General features: G+C 43.0%; 1 long non-coding RNA gene and 1 pseudogene across 1 annotated transcript; both read left to right on the forward strand.

Moving 5' to 3' along the window:
• Positions 1–1,239: 1,239 nt before the first annotated feature.
• Positions 1,240–11,935, forward strand: LOC102887413 (annotated as a pseudogene).
• Positions 11,936–22,745: 10,810 nt separating this feature from the next.
• Positions 22,746–25,465, forward strand: LOC112478442. The gene is made up of 2 exons (XR_003045834.1): positions 22,746–22,999; positions 25,100–25,465. It is a non-coding gene; the product is annotated as an uncharacterized LOC112478442 (long non-coding RNA).
• The last annotated feature ends 407 nt before the right edge of the window (positions 25,466–25,872 follow it).

Here is a 25,872-nt window from a genome sequence, read left to right on the forward strand (position 1 = left end):
TATTTTAAGTGAATATATTCAAATGTACATTGGCCATTTGTATTTGTTCTTCTGTGACTTGTTTTTAATATTGTTCAACTGTTTTTCTGATGGAATGTTTATCTGTCTCTTAATGATTTAAAGAGAGACATCATGGGTCAGGAACAAGAGTTGTGGATCGATGTCAGTGAGGGGTTAGTAGAGGAACAGGCTGAAGGGATGGAGATCTTAAGTTTATTTTTCGATACCTGCCTTTTTTAGAGCCTTTGAGACATCTAAGCAAAGATGTTGGATAGAAGGTTGGATTATGAACCCAAAGCTCAGAAGAGAGATTTGGGTTGGGGTAATATAAATTTGAGAGTTGTTAGCACAAAGATAGTAATGAAATCCTGGTGGTGAATGAGATTACTTAAGTGGGTGTGGAAAGAAGAGAATGGATGAGGCAGGACATTATCATGGGAACTCCATCATTTAAGGACCAATTATATGTGGCTGAGCTCACTAAGGAGACTGAGAAGGTCCATAGAGAGAGAAGGAAAATGAGAAGCCAGGGAAGAGTTCCAAGATGGGAGTGAATGGTAGTATTAGATGTAAAATCAAATGACATAAGAACTGAAAAAATGTTTGTCGGATTTATTGACATGGTGATCATTGCTGACCTCTGTGAGACCAGTTACGGAACATGGTGAAGCAGAACTAAGGTGCTATTGGATGAGAGGTGACAAAGTAGGCGAGGTGAATATAGCTAAACTTACAGAAGTTTGAACTTAAAAGGGAAAATAGAGGGCGGTAGCGAAGAGGAATTTTCTACTCAAATGACTAACCTTGTAATTAGCTCTTTGTTCTGCTTCTGTAAACATGCTTGCTGCATAGGCCAAAGGGCAGAGTGGTCTCAAAATCAACTGAAGACTCACCCTCCCCTTGGATTGTTCTGTCTAGATAACAGATGTATAGCCTAAGTTACTGTTTAAACTGCCCGTAGCCCATAGCAACTCTGGTGGTCTATAACCTGCTGAGAACAAACCAACCAATTAGCTAACTGTAAGGGCACGAATATAAAAGAAAAATTGTCCCTAAGCTAAGGGCCCAGATCTTCAGAGTACTAGCTCCTCTGGGACCACGTGAAATAAATCCGAATTCTCCTTCTCTCCGAGTTACTGCTTGGTTTTTCATTGGATTGGTTTTGGGAATTTTCCACAAAGATGAAGATATAGGGTTAATGAAATTTTTTTTTGAAAGATGTAAAAGACTTAATTAAGCATGTCGAGAAGAACAGGTTGGAGATATTTGGAGGCGGGGGAGAGAATAACAATAGTGAAAGTTCCAGATAACGTGGGTGGGTTGGATCCAGCACATAGGTGTACGGAGTTGGCATCAGATAGTTGTCCCCTTCTGTTGTCCCAAGAGGGAGAGAGAACAGTGTAGGTGAAGATGTAGGTGGGAAGTGGAAGTCAGTCCCATTAATGGCTTCTGTTTGCTCTGAAGTACACTGTAAGATCTCTTGCTGAAGAAATGAGGGATGTGCGAGGTTGGAGGTTGTAGAGAACAGAGAAGTTTGAGACATCTGTCCTGGTGAATGAGAGAGCAAGCCGATTAACACATTCTGTTTTGTAAGTTATAAATCTTTGACTAGCAAGCTACTTTGTAAATTTCAAGTCCAAATGTTAAATCTGTCCAAATGTTGAAATTATTTTGAATTGTCCAACCTGCAAAAGTCTTCATTAAAAATTTCCTCCATCTTTTCAATTTAGGTTTCAATGTGGAGATAGCGGAATATAAAAATATCAGCCTCACAATCTGGGATGTCAGTAGCAGTTGAAAAATCAGACCTTTGTGGAGACATTATTTCAAGGACACCCAAGGTAAAGATTATCCAGTCTGTAGCCTTGGAACCATTTATACTAAATGTGTCTAAAGGTGGATGTTTGAAGCAAAACCTTGTGGTGCTCTGCTTTATTTGGACTATCAGTCATTCCTTCCCTTCCGATGGCCCACTTATACTTCCTGGGGAGGTTTCTTTTTGAGAAATGGTCCCTGTTGTTCTTAGAAAAAGTACTCGGCTTTAATGCCCTACATAGGAAATTCCTCTTAATCCAAAGATGATTAGAAAATGGTCGTCCTAATGAATTTCATTTTTTTTTTTGGTTGAGAGTTATATGTGCCTTAGATGAAGTAACAGTCTTTGAGGAATTTGAATTCAGTAAATTCTTTTAAACCTGTTGAGAAAATCTAAAAATCATGCCTCTGGAGAGGAGATGAACAGAGATGGCCGAAGCCCCAACTCCCAGCCTCATGTGGTCACAGTCCCTCTCTGCTGCCCTGCTACTCTGCAAGTACGCGTATAGGCATGAGGATCCCAGATGATTACATTCTTCTAAACAAAGAATTCCCTCACTATCATTGGTTTCTTAAACATAGAAGTTTTAATGTGTCCACCCCCACCCTCCTCAATCAATCAGAGTTTGGTTTTTTTTTTCATTTATTGTATTTTGGATAAATGATGCTTTATAGAATATTGCTTGTCAAGATATTCATAAACTAATAACATAGATTCCCTGATTCTCATGGAGAATCATAACCAAATGGCATCTAGAAATTACTCTTTAGAATTTATTTGGAGTCATTTAATTTTGAAGTTTCTTCTATTGACAGTGTTTTCATTGTATGCGTTTCCTAGTAAAGACTTATTTTCTGTCTTTTCAGACCAAATACTCAAGTCAGCTGTCCCTTTGTATCTTGTCTTTATTTTAGCTATTACCTTTAGCTCTTAGCTCTATTTTCTCATTATAGATTATAGATTTTAGAATGTTTTCTCTCAAAATAGTGCATTTACCTTTATTTTTTATTGTTACTGGAAATTTGAAAACAAATACAAAGAAAGGATACAGAATAAGTCCCCATGTACCCATCATCCAACTTCAACAGTTATCAATTGATGTTTTGCCCAGAGTATGTTATAGTAAATCCCAGACATGAAGACTTTTACTCATAGGTTCTTCACTGTTTATTTATAACTGATAAGGCTTTTGTGCTTTTTAACATAATCTCCATGCCATTATCATACCTCCAAAATTAATAATAATTCTTTAATATTTAGTACCCAGTCCTTGTTCAAATTTCTCCATTTATATCAAATATGTCCTTTCTACACTTGATTTGTTTGCATTAGGATCAAAGTTCACACATTACATTTTACTGTTGTCTCTTTTTAGTCTCTGATTCTACAGTCCCCCTCTCCCTTTTTTCTGTGCCATTTTTTGAAATTAGGATATTTATTCTGGATTTGGCTGATTATTGTGGTTTCATTTAACTTGTTTGTTTCTCTGTGGGTATCCTGTAAAATGGCAGTTTGTCTTATAGGCTTGATTAGATTCTGGTTCATTTTGGGGGCAAGAATACTTCATAACTGGTGCTAAGTAAACATGATTCCTATGGTATCATGTTTTAATGCAAAAGTTTGATTGTCACACTTTTAGTAATGCTAAGTGAATCTCAACCTAATTCCCCCCAAATAAAGTTTCCCATTAACCTTTCACCTAATGGTTTTTCACAGCATCCATTGAAGACTGCTACCTAGATCCGCTATTTCATTAGAAGTTACAATATGACAATTTTTCCAAATCTTGTCATCCTATCTGCATTTATTAGCTGAAATCCTTCTAAACAAAGAATTCCTCATTAAATAATTTGGTTTCTCTTGAACAAGAAAGGCAATGAAACTGTTTAATTTGTTCTCTTTATTGATTTGTAGTAAAATGACTTGATACCCTAGCAATTTCCATGATGACTCTTAGATTTTTATGTCATTGTCTTTAATCCATTGCAGACTATATATATACTCAGAGTATCTATTTATTTTGGATTGGCACTTGCCATGTAGGCCAACCCATTGCAGTTCCCCAGGTGTAATAAAACTAGAAAACAAGAGTTTAAACCACAGCTCCACTATGAAACCTTAGGAGAGTTAATCTTTTCTGTCTCAATTATCTATAAAATGGAGGTAATACCCATTGTGCTGGATCATTTAGTTTAAATGAGATAAATTTTGTAAAATGATTAGTACCATGGCTGGAAGGTGGCAGGCCCTCAGGATAGGAGCCTGTATTTGTCTGGGTTCTCCAGAGAAATAGAACCAATAAGATGGATGGATTTAAATATATAAAGAGATTTATTATAAGAAATTGGCTCACATGGTTGTGGAGGCTGAATAGTCCCAGGATCTGCAGTTGTCAAGCTGGAGACTCAGGAGAGCCAGTGGTATAAGTTCCAGTCTGAAGGCAGGAGACCGATGTCCCAGCTTCGAGACAGTCGAGTTCTCACTTCCTCCTCCTTGTTCTATTCAAGCCTCCAATAGAGGGCAATCTGCTTTAGTCAGTCTGCTGATTCAGACGTTAACGTCATCTAGAAATACCCTCATGGACACACCCAGGATTAGAGTTAACCAAATATTTGGGCACCCGTGGCCCAGTCAAGTTAACACATAAAATTAACCTTCACTGGGCCCAAATTTGTTAGAAGCTTTACATCATTCTTTGGGAAGATTCCTTTTGCCTACCCTGTGCAGGTTTGGCACATTAAATCACCAAGTAGAAATGCCTTTTTGTGGTGGATCCAGATGTCTCAGCCAGGAGTAGACTTGGATGCTGTCCCTATTTTTTCTGCCACCTTCCCTAAGGCTAGTCCGTCTTTTCTGATGTAAATTTTCTTCTTTAGTATGTTGAATATGACAGACTTGATAAAAGCTTTTCAACTCTGTATTAAGACACTTAACTATGTGTCGCTTTCACTTGTATAGATTATGGAATTAGAACTGTTTATGTGACTTCTTAGATGATTATATCATATAGAATATATAAAATGGTCCATTAATTCTCATGTGGAAAGATTTTTCTCTTTTGTTGTAGGTTATTTTAATTTGTTAAATAGCAATACATTTATATGGTTCAAAATTCAAAAAGAAATAAAAGTATATAGTGAAAAGTCTCTGGCTTGTTCCTATTCCCTATTCCCTAACCTCCCAGGTCCCCTCCTATAGACAACTTTTATTTCTTGTGTATCTGCCCAAAGACATTTTATGCAATACAAGCAGCTCGCTTGTGCTCATTCTCTCTCTCTCTTTCTTCTCTCTCTTTGTGTGTGTGTGTGTGTGTGTGTGTGTATTCCTCTCCCATTTAAAAAACAAATTACACTATTCATGTGTAAATTTACATGTTCTAGGTTCTTTTAGTTCAAAAATATAGTGAGTCTGATGCTAGGTTTTTTGTTTCTCAGGTAAGGATGCATATAAAAACAGAGCATAAAATGGGACCTAATATTTATAAACCTTTATTTTTATTAGGAGTGGCAAAAGGATAATATGCCAGTTTCCACCTTGTCAGTTTTACATTGGAGACTAATGATCTAAGGATCTCTTCAAATTTCTGGTTTGCTTAGTGATGATCAGAGTCCATAACTGCTGGTAGCATTCAGATCTTCGGGGAGAATTTTGAAGGTTTTGCATTTTTTTTCTGTCTGATGTGCTGTAGCAGACATGACTTTGGCTCGCACGCAGGCCCCAAGCATTCAGAAGCTATGGGAGCTCCTGCCTGTGGGAGTGGGCTGCTCCAGAGCAGCTAGGCAGGCAGCTGTCCAGTGGGCCTGGGAAGCATGGAGGGAAAGGGCAGAGGGCAACACTCATTTTCCCCCCTCGACGTAGTCGTGAAAGCTCAAAGAAGAAACCTAGAGGTCAACTTATCTCACTGCCCTTTCCTTACCAGCAGGGTCCCTTCTGCAGCATCTCTACAAGTGGTGGCTTAAGCTGAGTAAGAATATCTCGAGTCACAGGAGGCCCTTCCGAGGCAGCTCATTGCACCTTTATTTCTGTTGACTCATTATCATGTTGACTTCCTGTAGTTTTTACCCACTGACCTCAATCTACTTCTAGAGCTATATAAAACAAGTTAAACCTCTCCTTATGTTATAGCCCTCTAGATATTTGAAGACAGCTATGAGTCCCATCAATGAGTCTTTTCTCTAGGTAAAGCATCCCCAGCAATAGCAGTTATTTTTCATATGATGTGGTATCTGATTTCTTTGCCATCCTAGTCATTTTTTGAATCCCTCCAGTTTGCCTGTGTTGTAGAGTGTGGGGTCCAGCACCAACCGCATAACATTCCTAGGATATTCTGGCTAACATACAATACAGTAGGCTTTTTAACACTCGTCCTAAAAACTAAGCTTCTATCACTACTGTTGATACAGCCTAGGGATCAAATTAGTTTTTTCGGCAACCACATTTCTGTCTCACAGAGGGCTTCATGTCAGCTAAACACCAAGTTGCTCTTATATTGCCACATGGACCACTGCTGAGAGAGTCTTCCCCATCCTATATTTGAATGGTCTGTGAGGTTTCTCCTGGGCACCACCGCTGGACATCCTTTTGCCCCACCTCTTCCTGTGGCCAATGTGGCAGTGACCAGTTTGTACAGACTTCAACCACATTTGCTCAGATACGGTGTGCCGGTACTTTTCTTCTCCCCATCTCTTGCTTCCTGGGGTTTCTTTGCTGCTGTGATGTGGGATGCCGCAAAGACTTCTGGAGTTGGGCCAAACTTCACAGGTTAAGGGTATGAGACTCCTTCACTTCTGGCACCAGCTGCAAGGTTGGAGGTCCCCAGACCACCTTCATTTCTGATCAACTGGCTACAAATTCGGCGGTTCCCACTATCCCCTCAGGTTCAATAATTCATTAGAATGACTCATAGGACTTGGGAAAGTGCTAACTTACAATTATAGTTTTATTATAAGGATACAAATGAACCAGCTATAGGGAGAGAGAGTCGCATAGGGCACAAAGCTTCCATTGACCTTTTCTGTGGAATAAGGAAGTGTTACCCTTCCTGGTCATCGATGTATGACTTATGCATAGTATAGCCAACCAAGGAAACTTATCTGACCTTTGATGTACAGAGTTTTTATTGGGACTTCATTATGTAGGCATGATGTAGAAACAGAGAGATCAAAAATGGAGCCTAATCTTTTGTCTATATATTTCTCTGTATATTCTGTATAATCTGTATAATTCTTTTTTCAGAAGATAGGTTAGTTGAGTGTTCAGTAGGCTTCCTAACTCTAGAGATTATTTATTCTTCCACATTGATTGCTTTCAGTGAAACTACACATGTGAGCGGGAAGATGCTGTAAGGACATGTAAACAGCTGCCCTTTCCAGGTTCAGCTTACTAATATTGCTTGTGATTTCTTTCCAGGTATGATTTTTGTGGTCACCAGTAATGACAGAGAGCAAGTCAGTGAGACCTGAGAAGAACTAACCAAAATGATAATGGACTGTGGGCACAGAGATGCAGTTTTATTGGTGTTTGCAAATAAACAGGTATGTCGTTGGCTTTCTGAGTACTGGGATGGAGATTTACTGCCAGATGCACACTTAAAAAATAATAGACATTTAAATTAGATGTCTGCCTCCCTCTCTCTAGTCCCTATCACAACCTCTCCCTCCACCTTGTTTTTAACATGTCTTATATTTATTCATTCACTCACTCAACAAATAGTCATCGAGCATCTACTAAATTCCAGGTACTGGTTTAAGTATCAGTGATATATCAGTGAGCAGGACAGACAAAAATCCCCATGTTCATGGAGTTTACATCCTAGTGGGTGGAGAGTCAGCCAACAAATGATATGTAAGGTGCCTGGCAGAAGCGTTGTGGAAGAAGGTAAGGAGGGCAGGAGGGATATGGGGATATGGGGAAGGACCAGGATGCTTCTCTGATAAAATGACATCTGAGCAATAAATAATATGTAAGGTGCCTGGCAGAAGCATTGTGGAAGAAGGTAAGGCAGATCGAGAGGGCAGGAGGGATATGGGGAAGGGCCAGGATGCTTCTCTGATAAAATGACATCTGAGCAAAGACCGGAAGGCCAGCAGGAAGGGACACACAGTTCTAGGAAGAGCAAGGCAGTCAGGGCAGCTGGGTCAGAGTTGTGGGAGTGCCACGAGGGAGGAAATGGTCGGATCACATGGGAAGAAAAGGGGCTTCTACATAAATGTAACATAAGCAGTAAAAGAAGAGCGGGAGAAGGGCCAAGTGTAGAACCATCCGGCCTCAAGACTCGAAGCTGAACTAAGTTTGGAAAAGAATGTAGAATCACATGTAGTGTACCAGCCTGAGATAAGCACCATTCCGTTTCGATGTTTTTCCTTCCACTCTCTCCTCCATGAATACATTCATTATATAATCGAGATTGTATTTTTTGACAGTGTTGCATATTCTTTTTCTCACTTCAGATTTATCGAAAGCATTTTCTCTTGTTATCCAACTCTTTGTAAATGTGATTTTAATGGTGATTGGATCATCGTTCACTCAACCATTCTCCTACTGTTACATTCGGTGTCAGTCCAGAATTTCACTAGCGAACAGAGTGAATTTTCAAGAAAGATAATAACAAATTTGTTTTTTTGGTTATAAACACAGAACATGTTCATGGTATAAATATGCCAAAAGTTCAGAATCTCAAGTGAAGTGAAATATTTTAGCCCCATTACTCAGAATAAAACATTGTTAAATTTCTTACTTGTCTTTCCAGAGATATAACTTTATGCCTGCATGAGCAGTTATACGATTGTATTCATATTTAAATTCTGGAGATCATATTCTGCATTAGGTTTCTTTTTTTAAATTAAGAAAACCATTTTGCTTTTGTTGCATTCTATTTTGAAAACAACCTCTTTTTGCACTTAGCATATCTTTGACATCATTCCATATCAGTACATTAGATCTTCCTTGTTCTTTTAGCTAACTTATTCAAATGTAGTTTGAGCTCACTGTGTTCCAGGCACAGTTTTAGGCACTTGGGATGTATCAGAGAACAAGATAGAAATTCCTGCCCTCGTAAAGCTTGTATTCTATTGAGAGAAAACAGATAATAAAAAATATTCTTAATAAGTAAATGCTGTAATACATAACATGTGCTGAGTGCTGTGTTTAAAAAGATTAGGCAGGACAGTTTGAAGAGGTCGTGAGGGCTCAGGTTCTGAGGCCTTTTTCAGACTGTGACAAGGGCGCCGACCCCAAGAAAGATGGAGCCGCTGCAGGATTTCGATAGAAGAAAGACTCTATTTGATTTTTACTGACTGCTAGGTTGAAAATAGACTTGAGAGGAGCTAGAGCAGAAGCAGGGGAACAATTAGGAAGTTATTTTAGCAATCCAAGTGAGAAAAGATGGTGGTGGGATCAGGGTGTAGCTGTGGAGGTGGTGAGAAGTGGTCAGAATATGTTTTGAACGTAGAGCCAGTAGGATTTCGTAATGTGAGGTTGTGGGTGTTGAGAGAGTGAGGAAAAAAAATTAAGAATGATTTCAAGGTTTTGGGACTGAGCAACTGGAAGGCTAGAGCTGCCATCAGCTGAGATAAGACTATACGTTGGTGCAGGTTTGGGGGAAGAATATATTTTATTATATGCATACATTATCAACATTATCAACTGACTTTTGAATATTCTCTTTCAAGAATCTTCCCAATGCTGTGAACACAGCAGAAGTAACAGACAAGCTTGGCTTATATTCCTTCCACCGGAGAAACTGGTACATTCACACTACTTGTGTCTCCAGTGGAGAAGGCCTGTACTGGCTCGCCAGCCAGCTCAAAAACTGAAAGCTATTAGAAGCAATTCATTCTCTGTGCCTCATGGCAAAACCAGCTGGCCTCTTCTTTGTGCATGTGTGTGTGTGAGGAGCCAAGTGCGGATTGTGGCTGCAAGTGGGGGCAGCTTTCTCACACCATACATGTATAATGCTATAGGAAAACCGACCTGACATTTTAAGAAAAGCCAGTGTTACATTTTAAACATTACCTTCCATTTCCATAGCTTTGATGATCATTTCTATAGTTGATGGAGGAATCCTGAGGGCTTGCTTACTGGTGCCTGATAGCCGGTGGTCTTCGTGGTGGAGGGGAGGGGAGGGGAGTTTATGTGAGGACAGAGTTCAGCTGTGCAGCTCTGGATCTTGTGTCTCTCTCTGCATACCTACAGTCCTTTTAGACTCTGGCATCTATAAAAAGGAAGAACGTGTCATTCTTTCCATCACTACCAGAGCTAACAGCTCACTTTTCAGTGTTTTAAAGCAAACGATCCTTAAGAGAGAAAAGGCACTTGCTTACCACTGATTTGAAGTCAGATATGAGCTTTTCCCAAAAAAGTCTAGGGCAGACTTTCTGGTTTAATATGCTTTATTTCAAGGAATCGGTGATCTTTTTCATTAGAATATCCAGATTCCATTCACCCTAGAAAAGTATCCAGGCCTTCCTTTATGCCGGTTCCTTTTCTCATTTGCTTCTTATTTGCTAAGTGGAGACCATTTGGGGTGGTAACCCAGCGTGAGACTAAGGCTCTATACTGGTGCCACATAGTTAAGTGAAGAGTCGTGTAAAGGAAGCAAAGTGACAGTCATGTTTGTGTTCTTGCATCAGCATCTCAGGTTTCAGACTGCTGAAACTGCTCCTCTTACTTCTCTGCTCTGTGCTGAATGTTCCACACTTAAAGCATCTCCCATGGGATGGAATTATATCTTAGTGCAACTTCCGGTTTGGGTTAGTTTCTGTTCCCAGAATACACACCTGTGAGTTCTGAGAGTCTGTGAGAGAAGCAAGAGAGTAATTTGGGGGTGGGGGGGACGAAATTCCCTGCAACCCCTGGTATTACCCCCGAGTTGATGCTAACTTTTGCTGTGTGTAAACTGTCTAACCTAGACCACTCTCCGTGGTACCGACTCTGTCTTCTGGATGGCAGTAATGCCTTGCATGGAAATGTGCTTTATGTTGTCAAAGTATTAATGAAAATGGCTTGGAGATGAGCTAGATTCTCTCAGTTGTCTTGAGCTCTTTTGCCCAGACAGCTGTTAGCCAAATTTGTACGTAAGTGCTTCCACCACTTTACCTTTTAAAGTTCCTTAAAAAAAATCTATTGAAATTACAAAGGAGAAGAATGTAAGGTAAATTTTAATGAAAGTAACAAGTTGATATTATTAGGAAGAAATTTCATACCATGATAAATGTGGGATGTAACTTTTTTTTTTAAATATTGACTTTAAAGAATGTTCATTGCAATAATGTTACCTAAGTCCAGATTTGCTTATTTAACCATGGAGTAATTCCTGAGAAATATTTAGATTCCATACCTAAATTGGCTGGGTCTGTGTCTTATGCTTTTGCATTTATACTTAGTACAGTGTACCTAATACAGAGCTAGGCTTCACTCAATACTTGTTGATTGCTTGAACAATAAAGAACTTGCTTTGGAGAGAAAAGAGGACAGCCATGTGCTTCTGAATGTCTCGAATTACTTTAACATCCCTTTCCTTTTCCATCTTCGCAGGCTGTCTATTGAAAACTTACAGGGCACTTGTACAAAAGACAAACACGGGGGCATGGTCCTGGCCCCATGCCTTTAGTAGTGCTCCTCACCTGCACTTTTCATGACGCTTTCGACTAGTCTTTCTCTTTCAGTGTTTTTGGAGCCAGAGAGTTGGGGTAAGTGTGGACACTTCAGTGTAGTTGTTTGAGTAGACACTGGGGTCTCTGAAAGCCACGTTCGCATCACAGCTGTGTCCCTAACTAGCTGCTGGCCTCAGGCCGGTTACTCTTAGCCTCCTAGTCTCTGAGTTTCAGTTTTTTAACTGTTAAATGGGAGTAATACTGACTTCATAGGCTTATGAGGATTAAATGCCTCAGAGCTTTGTGTTTCCTTGGGGCTGTCTTGATGTCCAAGTGTAAACTGGCTGTGGTGGCCACAAACCGATTAGCATTATTTATATAAGAAGTGAAGTGGAATGGGGTGGGGGCTGGGTTTAATCTCTCCTACTCTATTCACTTTCTAATCCTGCCGAATACTCTCCTTTTCTAACCATGGTAAGTGCTAATAAGGACAGCTAGAATGCTTGTTCGAAAAAGCACATTGCTGCGTCCCAAACTTTTTTTGTGGTGTTTAGTATGTTCACAGAGTTGTGCAACTACCACTACTAATTTTTGACTATTTTCGTCATCCCAAAAAGATACCTGGATCCATTAGCATCACTTGTTCGTAAAAGCACATTGCTGCATCCCAAACTTTTTTTGTTTCTAAAACATATTCTGTGGTGTTTAGTATGTTCACAGAGCTGTGCAACTACCACTACTAATTTTTGACTATTTTTGTCATCCCAAAAAGATACCTGGATCCATTAGCATCCATCCTCATTCCTCCCTTCCCCTAGGCCCCTGGCAACCGCTAATCCACTTTCTATTTCTAGGGACTTGCCCGTTCTGGGCAGGTGAGGGGCTTGGGGAGCCTGGTGCATGCTTTAGGAAGTGCCGAGCTACTGTTGGCCTGACTCCAGCATCAGTTCAGAGGCATCGGTCTGAGTTACAGTTAAGGCAGAGCCCCAGGGAAAAAATACTGCCCCATAGTTAAGCTACTGTGAAATTTATTATCTTGAGAGGGAAAGGAATGCTACTAATAACACGCTAATAATTACTCAGGGATAATAGGCATAAAGTGGGATGTATGGTCACCCTATCAAAATGGCCAGAGCTCTGAATCTGGAATCAAAAGCTGAGGCTGAAATTAGAGCTCCACCCATTCACTTGCTGGATTTAGTTGGACCACTGAACCTCTGACCCTCTATTTCCTTGCCTGGAAAGGAAGTCCCTAGGCTTACCTGGGGGTACAGCTGTGCAAGAATACCAAGAATATAGGATGATAGGGGGGCTCCATGAGTCAATTCTGTATATTGTGGCTCCTTTAATTTTATCTATTTGAAATAATGCCTTAACGGGGCTGAGAATATTTGCTTGTGAATTGCTCAGGACAGGAGGGTTTATATTCTTCCTGTAGAGGCAGGTTTCAAAGGAGATATGACATTTCATACTGACCTGAGTCCTTTGTCCACCAGTGTCTGCTAGAGGTTGTCAAACAGTATACAAAAAATCTGATGATATGCTGTGGAGACGCTTTCTCCTTTGAATATTTTGACTTTTCACCTTTCTTTGGTAGCAGCTATATTGAGATATAATGCACATGTCCTACAGTCCACCCATTTAAAAGTGTACAATTCAGTGGCTTTTAGTATACTCATAGGTTTGTGTAACCGTCACTGCAATTTTAGAATATTTTCACCACTCCAAAAAGAAACCCCATGCCCTTTAGCAGTCAATCCCCGTTTCTCTCATCTTCACCAGCCCTAGGCAACCACTAACCACCGATCGATCTCCTTTCTATTTCTCTGGATTTGGTGGGGATGCCTTTTAAACTTTGCTTTTTCTCCACTCTGCAGTCTCTGAGGAGCAGCACGCTAAGAACTTTTCTCTTATTTTGATATTCATTCTTCTTTTACTCTAATGCATGACATGAGAAAGCCTCTGGAGGATGCTGTGGCACATGCGAGCATTGGATGGACCACTGGACTAGGTGACCTCCAAGATGTCAATGATTAATATGGCCAGTAAATAGCATGCTGCAGCTCACAGCCACTAGGTGGCGCTGCTGCTCCATGCCATTGACCACGCAGCCCTGGCTGGGGTGGGCCATAGGAGTTGTCAAGGGTGAGAATCCATCATTTTGTCTGGACACCAAGAATAACCTAGAAAATAGGGACTATACCCAGGGATATTCCTGGAAGAGAGAAGAAAAATAGGTACCCAGAGCAGAGGACTTGTAAGTGCCAATAATAATAAAGGCGACAGCAGTATTAGCAGTAGCAGTCATAACCGTAAAGCAGTAATCGCTACCATTTATTGCGCATACTGGACCCCGTACTAAGCACTTTACATACATCACCTCTAATCTTCACACCCGGCAAGGCATGAATTGGGGAACCAAGGTTCAGGAAGGTAAAGTGACTTGCTGCAGGCCACGTGGCCACGAGTCAAATGCAAGTCTGGGTTACGGGGACCCAGATCCTTCCAGTACGAACTGCTGCTTCAGACTCTGTGCTGAAGGCCAGACACTGGCCTCCAGAGCTTGGCAGATGGGGAGGGAAGAAAGCAAAAGTGTCCAGCGGAAAAAGTGTCCGGAGGATGCAGAGCCCTGGGGCACAGAGCGGCAAGTGCAGAACCATGTCAGTGGAGGCGCAAGGGCAAGGAGCGGGAGGTGGAGGGCGCAGGTGTGTTCTCAGGCCAGTGGAGACCGCAGCCAGGGGAGACCTGGACCCACCTGCACTGATCATGTTCTTAAGGAGCAAAAGCGATAATCGCAGTGTTCTAAAACTGGATTGTGGTGATGGTTGCACAACTATATAAATTTACTAAGAGCCATTAAATTGTTTGCATACAGTGGGTGAATTGTATGTAAATTATACCTCAATAAAGCTGTATGAAACTTATAACCGTGAAACCAATAGTGATGAGGGTGCCAAGTCAGTATGTCTCAGCAGTGCCTTGAGCACTTTGAGAAGAGAAACAGATTAGTATTTTAGAGTACGAAGCTCTTCAGCCTTGGCTTGCATGCTTTCAGTGACAGGGAGCTCAGTACCTCATAAAGAAGTCTATCAAAGTAATTCTAATCTTTAGAAAGTTGGAATCTATCACTTGTCCTTATCCTGCTGCACAGAATAAACCTCTTTGCTTTAGCATATAACATCTCTTTCAGCACTTGAGGGTGGTCATCACATCCTCCCCCCGCCCCCAAGTCATTTTATCCCAGACAGAAATCTCCAGGGTTTTCATATGACAGGGTTTCCAGTGTCTCCCATTCTCTTGGTAGCTCTCTGCACACTTGCTTTGATCTGTCAGCATCCTTCTTAAAATGTGGAGGCCAGGGGTGGGACCGAAGTTCTGCAGATAGCAGCCCAGTGTTATGGTTAACAATTTGGACCTTAGAGTTAAAGATTTCTTGGTTCAAACCCTTTCTGCCCTACTGATCAGCTGTGTAATCATGGTTAAAAATACAAACCTCTCTGAGCCTGGACGTCTCCATCTGAGTTACAGACCTTCTACCTGTCCAACCCCTGTAGGTGGACTTGGCTTGGCTTGGTGATGGCTAGGGCAAGGGAGAGCAACCCAAAATAGCAAGCTGTCACAACTGCTAATAAGCCTAGCAGGTACACACAAAGCATCACGTGAAGGGGCTCTGACATCTCTGCCGGCCAGGCTTTCCTCCCATGGAACTTTGGTCCCTGGTAGAAGGTATGAGGGAATGGGGGGCCGGGGGTGGCGGGGGGACACAAACATCTGAGATGTGCCTGACTCATACTCTAGAAGTTATTTGCTTATGAATAACTCTCTTCTTTGTCTTATTTGAAAAATGTCAAACATAAAGATGAAAACAGTGTTTAGAAAATCTTCACCTGGATGCAATTGTTTATATCTGCTGTATTTCTCTATAGATTTCTATTTATATATACATCGTTTGCTGATTCATTTGAAAATAACATGCAGACATCATGACCCTTCACCCCTAAGAACTTCGGCATCTCCCAAGTATAAGGACGTTCTCTGACAGAAACACAAGATTATTTTCTCACCTAAGAAAAATCTGTACTAATTTCCTAACATCATCTGAATTCCAGTCCATATTCACGTTTCTTCTGTTGCCTCTCAATTGTCTTTTATAGCAATTTTCCTCCAGACCAGGAGCCAATCAAGTTTTATCCATTAGGTTTGTTTATATTTCTCTAATCTCTTTTAATCTAGAGCAGTCTGTCCACCTGTTTTTTTTTTTTTTTTTTTGTGGCACTTTCTCATGAGAGTCTCCTTTTAATCTCATTCTTTGTCCACTACACAAAACTACCTCTCCAAAACTACCTCCACGGTGGGGCTGATCCCACCCCCTTATTTCTCCACCCCTTAATCACTGAGGTTCTAGGCCTTTCTCATTACAGTCCTCTCTCTGCAGAGGAGGCTTCCAGACTAGGACAACCTAGGGTGGGTCAACTCAGTTCAGCCTCAGCCAGGTCTATGGCTTCATTTATTTGAAATCTAACTTGATTCTCTGCTTACCTCCCCCTGGGCGGTCCCAGGAATGTAAACACCCTGCAGCCTCTTCACCAACAGTTCCTCAGTTCTGATGTTAGCTCCAATCCACTGACTCCACATATTATATTTCTGCTAACCAAATCTTCCCCTTCCAGTAGCATAGACATCTTTTTTGATTAAAACTACACAAGAAGTGTAATGAAATCATTTGAATAAACAGCCCAGTACCAGCACTCAATAAACACGAGCTGTTGCTGCTGGGGCAGTGCACATTGGGACCCTCTCTCCGTCATTCCTTCTGTAGCCCAGGGTTGCTGCTGTGTTTTGGCAGCCACTTTGTGCTAATGAAGCATACCGAACTTCTGATTGTTTCAAAGCTGCAGATCTTTTAGGAACCTAATGAATGACATCTTATCTCTTTCCTTTTCAAAAAATAAATCAATTCCTCTGTTTCTCCCTCTTTCCTTTCCCCTTTTTAGCACAGTATTCAATCAACAAACATATAGGAAGTGCCTGTCATATGCCAGACATTGGGGAGGGGAGGGTGTTGAGGACACAGAGATGAAATATACAGTGAGCCCTACACAGGACCCTCCAAGGCTCCACAACTTCTCAGAGCTGTGCTCCCAGGCTCTGAAGACTGATCCAGCCCAGTCCCCACAAAAGACAGGGCTGCCATCGGCCTCAGCCTCCAGGGAGAGCTGGCGATTCTGGGGGAGGAGGATCTTCCTTCCTGAGACGGGGGCAGCAGAGGTAGGAATCGGACTGGGAATGAATGGGCCTGGTGGCTGACAGCTCAGCTGTCAAGTCCAGGAGCTCCTCATCCAGGGACAGCGTGCCTCTGCCCTCTTAATGACAGAGCTGTCACTCACAGGATGCCATGGAATCACGCAGGACCAGACACTGCAGTCTCTACCCAGACAGGGTGACAGATGTCATGGGGGCCTGGGGAGTTCTGCGGGGAGAGTTGAGATACCCTCCCCCCGATCATATCACATCACCCAGAGTCACACAGAAATGATCTCGCACACTTCAGTGCTTTTGCACGGGCTGTCCCCTCTGCCGAGCCTGCCCTCCCCTACCTCAGGCCTTCTCCATCTGACAGTGTCTCATGTATCTTTCAAGACTCAGGTCCCAGGTCACCTCCTCTAGGAATCTCCACCTCCTCCACGCCGCTCTTGTGCCTTGGACACGCTTTTGCTACAAGTGACCCCAGTGAAGGATAAGTACTTGTTCAGGTGTTTGTTCTCCATCACAGATAGTATGAGTTCTTGAGACTGAAGGCCAGGTCTTGGCTTTGTCTGTATCCTAGGGCTGAGTGCATAGTCAGCATCAACAAGTGTGTGCTAAGGAATGGATTGCCATTGCTGTCACCATCCACTTCTACGCAAGTTTTGACACTCAGCAGAATCTAGTGGCTGTTTGATGTCTGGCCGAGAACAACAGACCTGCTTTAGTGAGAGGTTGGGGTTTGGAAGGCCAACTGGATAGAAGGATCTAGAATGAGGAGGCCTTTTCTTATCGAGGACCAAATCTAAGTTCTTTTTTTCCCTGATGAACAAGGAGAAACCAGTTTGGATTTGATTCTAGGTGTACGTGATGAGCTTGAGCTCAAATAGTTCAGCTTCTTATTCCCATCAGAGGTGACCCACAAAATGCGAACCGCGCCCATCGGAGGGGGAAGCGAAACAGAGTTTCACAGGTGGAAATCCAGGAAGATGCCTCACAGACCACAGAGGGGAAACATAAAGCAGTTTAATTTCGATTTTGTAATGCACAAACATAAAGCATTTTACATGTTTGCTTTTAAAATGGAGAATACAGAACATAAAAATGACTTAACAAATGAAAAACGTAATTAAAAAAAAAATTCCTTTCATTCTGCGTGATGGCCAGTTAAGGCAGAGAGACAACTGGAAAGAGAGGACAGGACATGGCAAGGGAAAGGAAGGGGACAGAAGGCTGAAATAACAGTATGAAAGGAAAGGGAAGAGGGGAGCGGGAGCGAGTGCCTGGGCCGGACGTAGGTTTTTGAGAAATGAATGTACAGACTCACACACATTCACACTTTTTGATCTATCAAAGACTTGGGTTTTTTTTTTAATTTGTTTTTGTCTGTTTGTTGTTGTTTTTACCATTTTAAAAGGGGCAATTTGGAACTCATTTTTCAGTTTTCTGACTTCTAACACGAGAAATTGCTAGTGAGAAGTTGGATGCCATTCTTAGTATTAATCTTTTTTTTTTCCCGTAACTTTTTTTCCCCCTGTAGATCTTCTTTTATCTTCGTACACATCACCATGAAATTAGTGTGGGCCTTTATTCTTCCATCGTGTTGGGTGCTCAACAGGCTTTTAAAATCTGGAAATGCAGGCCCTTCAGCTCTGGGAGATTTTTGTCTTCCTTGACAAGAGACTCCCTTTCATTTTTTCTATTCTCAGTTTCTTTTGTTGGGTCTCCTAGGTGGATCTCCTTTCTGTATTTTTTCTCGCTCGTATTTTCCATACCTTTATTTTTTCCCACTTTCTGAGAGATTTCCTTGACCTTATCTTCCAAAAAGTTATTGACCATTTTATTTCTGCTCTCATATTTTCCATGTCCAAGGGCTTGTTCCTTTTTTTCCTGATTATCCCCTTTCTTAAAAACAAGATTTTTTGGGCGGGGCGGGGGACTTACATTCTGTAAAATTCATTCATTTTAAGTGTATAATTCGATAATTTTTTAAGTAAATTTTCAGAGCTGTGCAACCATCATCATGATCCAGTTTGGATTATTTCTTCTTGCATAGCCCTTTGTCCTAGTCTCATGGGTGAAATATCTTCTTTTATCTCTCTGTAGAAACTAGTGACCATTTCTTTGATGTTTTCTTTCCTTCAAGTTTCTCTATTTGGTTGCTGGTCAGCTGGTTTCAGTTTCTGTCTTTCATATTGGAGATTTTCCTCAAGTTCTTGGTTATCCTTTGCAGTCTACTAATATTTAAGAGTAAAATATTATTACGAAGCTATCTGGACACTCAGCGGGTGTCATTTGTCAATCAATAAGCTTCACCACAGAAGTTATATGAGGGCTATTTCTTTGGGGTTCCCTAAATGTCGATAGCATGGAGTCTTTCTAGGAGTAGAATCCACCAACCTCCTCTCTGGGGTCGGGTGGATGATTGTGATGGTGTAGTCCATTGCTAAGATCCTTAGAGATACATGCCACAGGGGACTGAGGGTACAGCCATTTGTAATCTGGCCCCTCTCTCCTATTGTTCCTGCTTATCTGTGCTTAGACTCGACATTTCTCCACTGAATAAATCTGCTGGAGTGGGGAAAGGTGGGCACTGGGCTGTACTGAATGGAGGTGGGAACTGGGGCATCTTTCTGCCAACCCCCCAGTTTCCATTTGGGCTAAACCTGCCCACTTTCCAGTTCTACAAATCATCCTGTCCTTTGCAGTCACCGGTGCCTGTAATTCCGGTGTCTTGCCAAGATTCCTCAGCTTGAATTGGCTCCATCCTCATTAGCATCCCCCTGTGTAGGCACATGGTATTCAGATTTCTCAGCTCTGATCATTCCTCCACCTGCTTTCCATCTTCCAAAAATCTGTTGACGTCTTTTGTCTTCTGCTGATTTTTTCTTTTATTCTTTTTATTCTCGTAGGCTCATACCTTTTTTATTTTTGAACTCATACTTTAGTGGAGTTTCAGAAAGAAACAGTGAGAAATCCATGTGCTTCATTTGCTAGATTTAACTTGAGATGTGGGATTAAAGACTTTTCAAGCTATATTGTGTTTCTGTAACTATAGACATAAGGAGAAGCCAGAGGAGGTCTCCTGCATTCTACACCAAATATGTTATAGATTCTCTTCTTATCAGAGGGATCTTTCTAATCTGGGTCACTGGTTCTTAAAAAAGATGGGAGAAACTGAAGAGAATTTTGAGAAAGGAGCATGAGATGATCAAAGGGATGGACATTGGATCCAGGGGAAATTTGGAAAGTATTGGTGCTATTTAACTGAAAGAGGAGGGTTATGGATGGTTTAGATATTATTTATATGAATTCACTTTTCTTAAAGTGATTTATGCCCTGGTACACTCCCACTGTCCTATTTTGTGTTGATATGAACTTCTAAGTTGCCATAGAAGAGGTGTCCAAAACTTGCAAGAGGTGAGAGGTAGGGGAGAGACTAAGACTGTGTTAATTGGAATGGGTTAGGCTGTTCCATAGTAACAATTAGATACTGGAATGTCAGTGTCTTTCCACAGTAAGAGTTCATTCATTCCTCTCTCATTTCACCATCTGATCACTGCTTTGTCGTTCCCTCCAAGAAGTGGCCCAAGGACCCACCCAGGCTAGGTCTATTTCACGGCTATACTATCTGAAACACATGGCTTTCCAAGGTTCTGCAGAAGGGGAGAGAGAACTGGAAGATCATGCAAGATGTTTTTAAGAGCCAAGACTCGAAGTAGTTTATTTCACTTCTACCCACAACCATTGGCCAGAACTCTGTCACAGGGTCCCAAATTACCTGCAAAGAAGGATGGGAAATGTGATTTTCCTGTATGCTCTGAAGGAGGCTACAGTGTGGTGATGATGTTGCATTGTCTCTATCATCTGTCTATCAGGTTTTCTGAGTGAAATGCCAATATTCTTAGAGGAAGGAGAGATATGGCCTCCGCATCCACAATGCCTGGCTAAGAGAAAATAATGTTCAACTAGCGGAGGAGACAGCAGTCAGATATAAAGAGAAATTTCTTGACTTTAAGGGAGTCAAATGGGCAATTGAAAGGTGACATCTACCCTTACAGATCCCTAAGAAAATAGTTCCTGGTAACTGATGGCTCTACCTGCTGGAGAGATGAATGATATTATCTTTGAGATCCCACCTAATTCTGGGATTCTACTCTCAAATACATAGGCCTCAGAGTTTGCAAAGCTGGAGGGCCTGGATCCAGGTTTTATGTCCAAATTATAGATACAAAATTAGGTCCAGGGCTTGGAAGGGGCCCTGGCAAGTGGAGGGCCTCAAATATAAACTTACTAGCTTCCCAATAAATCCTCCTCTGGCCAGGACAGACCCTCTGAGCCTTGGGAACCAGCAGATTCCAAAGTATCTTCCCCAACAGATTTGCTTTTCCAGATCCTAGATCTCCCTCATGATTTTTTCCTACTCTTCAACTCAGCAAAAAATTGTTAAATGGCCCCATGTATAAGACACTGGGCTGGGCCCTTCATCACCTGCCTCTGTCGCCTGAGCTGGGCACCAGCCCAGGGAACATAGGACCCGGCCCAAGGAGCTCCTGAGTCCATGCAGGCAGCATCAGGGCAAAGCAGGAGGAGGAGGAGAATAGGCACACACACAAAAAAGGGAGAGCCGGGCCATGTGTGGCCTGAGGACACAGGTGGTTGTCTGTGGACAACAGGCCCCTGCACTCGGAGGAGAAATCCATGCTGCTCTCTGTCTTGCTTCTGAAAGGAAACCTTCCTGCAGAAACTGCACAGAGACTGTGGAAGCCTGCTGTGGAGCAGCAGGCTCAGCTGTTTGCTATGGCCCCTCTGTCAGACACATCACTCCTCTCTAGGGGCTGAAGTCAAGTGTCACCACGCAGAGTCAGCAGTCTGCACTTGAACACTTGGTCCGGAGCCCAGCTGTCAGCCCTGTCCCCACACTTGTCCCCGGCACTGTCTGGGCCTTTTGGAGCTGAGCGAACTGCAGGGTCTGGAAAAGTACAGAATAATGCTAGGTCCTGCATACCATCTCCAAGTGTTTTCTTTTCTCTTAGAATTTTTAAGCAGCAGAAAATCGCAAAGCTGCAGAGCTGTCTGAGGCCCTCTCATCTAGTTGGAAAACCAGGCCATGGGTTTGCTGCGTGACCTTGCAAGACAACATCTCCCCGGACCTCTTTTTTCTCATCTGTAAAATTGGGAAAATAACCCCTGTGAAGGGTGATTTTTGTCAGTGTGGTCAAGGTCAGCATGAGTCTGGGTAGGGGGGTGGGGGGGCGGACAGTGACATCTCAGTCTATCCTTTGCTTCAGCTGTGCAGGTGCTAGCCAGGGGTCTCCACTGGTTAAGTGCAATCGAGAGACTTAGGCAGGTCAGGGGTCTTGGGAGCCCTGAATTTGCTTTATGGCTTATGATGTTCTCACACAGTTTGCACTGACTGGGCCTGGCAAGTCTGGGCAGAAGGGGCAAAAACCAACCTCCTTAAAGTGATTTGCCTGAAAATTTTTACATGGAGACACACTGTTCTGAACACAGACCTGAAAATGCATTTTAAAAGGCTTTCTAATGAAGCAAATGCAAAACAACTCACGTTAGATAAACCTCCTTGGCAGAGCTATTGTGGGGAGAAGGGCGGCTTTCTCAGCCAGAGAAGGTGGGCCGAGGAAGAGGTGGGGGAGACAGTGCGGCCAGAGAAGGTCTGGTGGGGGCTGGTCTGGGCTCCCCTCCAGGGTTCACTATGACCCAGTTTCTACTCAGAAACCCCCATGCCCTGTTCTCTGTGATTTACACTAACTGCTTCTGAAAATTCTTAGACTATCATCTAATTTAGGGTCTAAATGCCTCTAGGGGCTTCACTGATGGACTTCGGGAGATGCCAAATCTATTGATGTATGTACAAAATTTCATGTGTGAAAAAATTTCTTGTGGCTTCAATTTTTTTCTGGGAAGGTGTCTGAGTTTTCATCTGATTCTCCTCTGCAAGCGAGTGAGCGAAGCTTCATCTGTGTTTGCAGCCGCTCCCCAGCGCTAGCATCACCGCCTCAGCTCCACCTCAGATCACCAGGCATTAGATTCTCATAGGAGCGCCGGTCCCTGGTGCCAAAAAGGTTAGGGGACCGCTGTTCTAGGCCATGCCGGGGGCAGGAGAAGGCGGGCAGCGCATGATTCCAGCTGGATCTCTGGGAATGTAGGCCACTCCCAGCTTTAGAGTGAGCTAGTGAGGGAGGCACCCAAAGGAAGATGGAAACTTGGACCTCAGAATGCATTTGCATCTATGAAGTCTGTTCCTCTGCTGGTCACACTCCCTGACAAGTAGCAAGAGCCCTCTGTGGATGGACCCATTCAAAGCCCCCGTTTTGCACCTGCGGTGAGTTTGGAACTGGGTGTGAGGGACATGAGGAAAATTAGACACAGTTCTTACTTGCCTGCGTAGGCCTCCCATTTTAGGGGCTAGGTGTCCAGAGAAATTCTAATATGATAATATGTGCTATCAAGGAAGGTAAAACAAAGGCCTGGGCCACACCAAGAGAGAAGAGGTTCGCTCGGCCTGTAAGCTAGAAGGCCATTCAGAAAGGGGGTGGCATGGGCCTTCGGGTCAAACAGACTAGGGTATGAGTTCAGGCTGTGTGACCTCTGAGTACTTTAGTTTCCTCTTCAGTAAAATACAACGATAACTATTCAGAATTGTTGCAAGAGTCAGATGAAGTCATGTCCACAGAGCACATCCAGAGGTTGGACTTAAAAGTGAGATTTGGCTTTTGGGAAGATCTAGGAGCAGCAAGGGCAGCACGAGCAGAGGCATGGCTCGGGAGGGTACTTTGTGCCCACTCAGCAATGCTTTCGCGCTGTGACTTGGAAAGATTCGCTTTTGATGGTCCAGCAGCGTATGGATTCAATGATTCAGCAATTCTTGAATCGATGATGTAGCAATTTAAATGTTTGTGGGTACCAGTGATTAAGTAAGGGGATTGGGGTGGGTAGGTGGGGGCTATCTCTTATCAAGCTCAGGTACACATATCAATTTTTATAGGAAATGTGATGCACAGGCTTCTGGGTTTACAGTGAGAGGGAGACAGGTCTCTAAATCATTTTACAGACCCTGAAACCATGACTGGAGGCTTCTCAGGCTGGAATACATTATGGGGGGTGAGGGGGGAGCACCACCTGTAATGCACCATAAATTGTGGAACTGTGGCTACTCCAGAGGCACTGGCAATACTCAGAGGGAGGAAGGAGGAAGGGAGCAGTGCAACAGGATCGTGTGTGTGTGCGTGTGTGTGTGTGTGTGTGTGTGTGTGTGTGTGTGTGAAGGGAGTGCCCAGGCGAGGGACAAACAGGCCGCCTACAGTGCAATTCCGCAGATGTCAAGGGGGCTGAGGGAAGTTGCCTGGCTGAGAGAACTGCTCACATTTTCATGCTTTTGCAGAAAGGGCTGCTGGAGGTAAAGGATGCTGGGGGCTGGAGGGCGAAGGGCCTGGAGGTTGAAGCGCATTTCTAGGTCCTGGGCCTCAGCAGGGGAGTGAGGCATTTTTACTTCAACTCAGCCTTCCATACTGTGCTTCCGGTTGCTCTGAGGTGGAGGATTAGGATGGTTCTGCAGGTGCGATGTCCCAGTTAAGATTGGTCTGAGTTCATTTGTCCATCTGTCCATCAGTCCATCCATCCACCTACCCATCCATCCAACACATACTTTGTGAGTCTTCTGTGTGTCAGACACTGAACCAGGCACTGAGGAAACAGCCATGAAAAAGACCTGGTTCTCATGGTGAGCAGATCCTGGGCCCTCTTGCTCCCTCCTATCCCTGCTGGGAAGTGAGAACTAGCATTACTGTTGCAGCTATAAAGGGCCACAGAGTAAATATTTTAGGCTCGAGGCCCTAAAGTCTCTATCGTAGCCACTCAACTCTGCCAGTGTAGACTGAAAGCAGCCACAGACAAAATGTAAATGATGTGTGGCTGTGATCTAATAAAAGTTTATTTACATAAATAGGCCGGCTGTGGGTAGATTCCTGGAGAAGCACAGAACTGGGAAGGGCCTCAGAGACCAGTGGTTTTCACCCATGGCTGTATACTAAAATCACTCAGGGAGCTTTCCAACAAAATGCCCAGGTCTGGGCCCCACCAAGACCAATTTCATCAGACTTTCTGGGGGTGGGGCCTGAGCATAGGAGTTTATTCAAGTTCCCCAGGTGGTTCTATTTCGCAATCTGGATTGAGAACCACTAGCCCAAACCAACTGTGTCATTTTATATACCAGGGAACCACACCCCAGGGAGAGTGAACAAGTTGTCCAAGTTCACACAATCAGTCCAACTTGGGGACTCATCCAAAGTGGTGAAGTGTCATTCAGATTTGATTGTTTAACTCTAGCCCATTCTCTATCCACGACCCAAGCTGCCTCTCGGGGCTGGAAGGAAGGCGTCTGCTGTCTGTCGTCTTTGTCTGTAACTTCTCTCTCCTTCGACAGGTGGATCCCTGCAGTTAAGATTTAGATGGCCTGGTCTACGAACTCAGTTGAAGATGTGCTATCGATGGCACCCTGAGGACTCTCTGGAAGAGCAGAGTTTTGAGCTTACCAATTTTGGGAGGCAGCATAGAGGGCAGTCATAATCCCAGCTTCAGAGAGAACTGGAACTCCGTTTACCAGCTGAATGACTTTGGACAAGTTACTTAGCTGCTCTGAGACTCGGTTTCTCAATTTATAAGAGTAGGGGCAGTAATACCTGTGCCTTGTGAGAGTGTTGTAAGGATTAGAAGAGATCATGTATATAAAGAGTTTAGCATCACTCCTGGCTAACAGAACTAGTTCTAATAAACAGAAGCTCTTACAGTATTTTTATTTCATCTTGGTATTAGATCCACTTCTGTACCTTCTATAGAATTCTGGGTGACAGGCTTAGCAAAGTGAGAAGCAGGAACCCAATTGGAAGATAGAGGGCATTCTAGTCATGAGGAATGGTGGAGGAAAGGCCCTGAGATGAGAATGATTGAGCTGTGCTGAAACCTGGCACTGAGATGTCACCACATCTGCCCATCTCCAGACTTGGCCTCCTAGAACCTCTCCCCCTCCTCCAGCTCCTGAGCTCAGCTCTGCTGCCAATAGAGTTCTCACTGCATCCTGTTGGTTTGGGGGAGATAGCCTCAGTGTGAGGACAGGCATGCCATTTATGTTGGTAGCTTCCAAGGTGCCTAAGACCCTGCATGTCACATAATAGGTAGAGCTAGCCAGGCTGGAAAGAA

This window comes from Pteropus alecto, unplaced genomic scaffold (assembly GCF_000325575.1).
Source record: "Pteropus alecto unplaced genomic scaffold, ASM32557v1 scaffold313, whole genome shotgun sequence".
NCBI classification, from domain to species: Eukaryota; Metazoa; Chordata; class Mammalia; order Chiroptera; family Pteropodidae; genus Pteropus; species Pteropus alecto.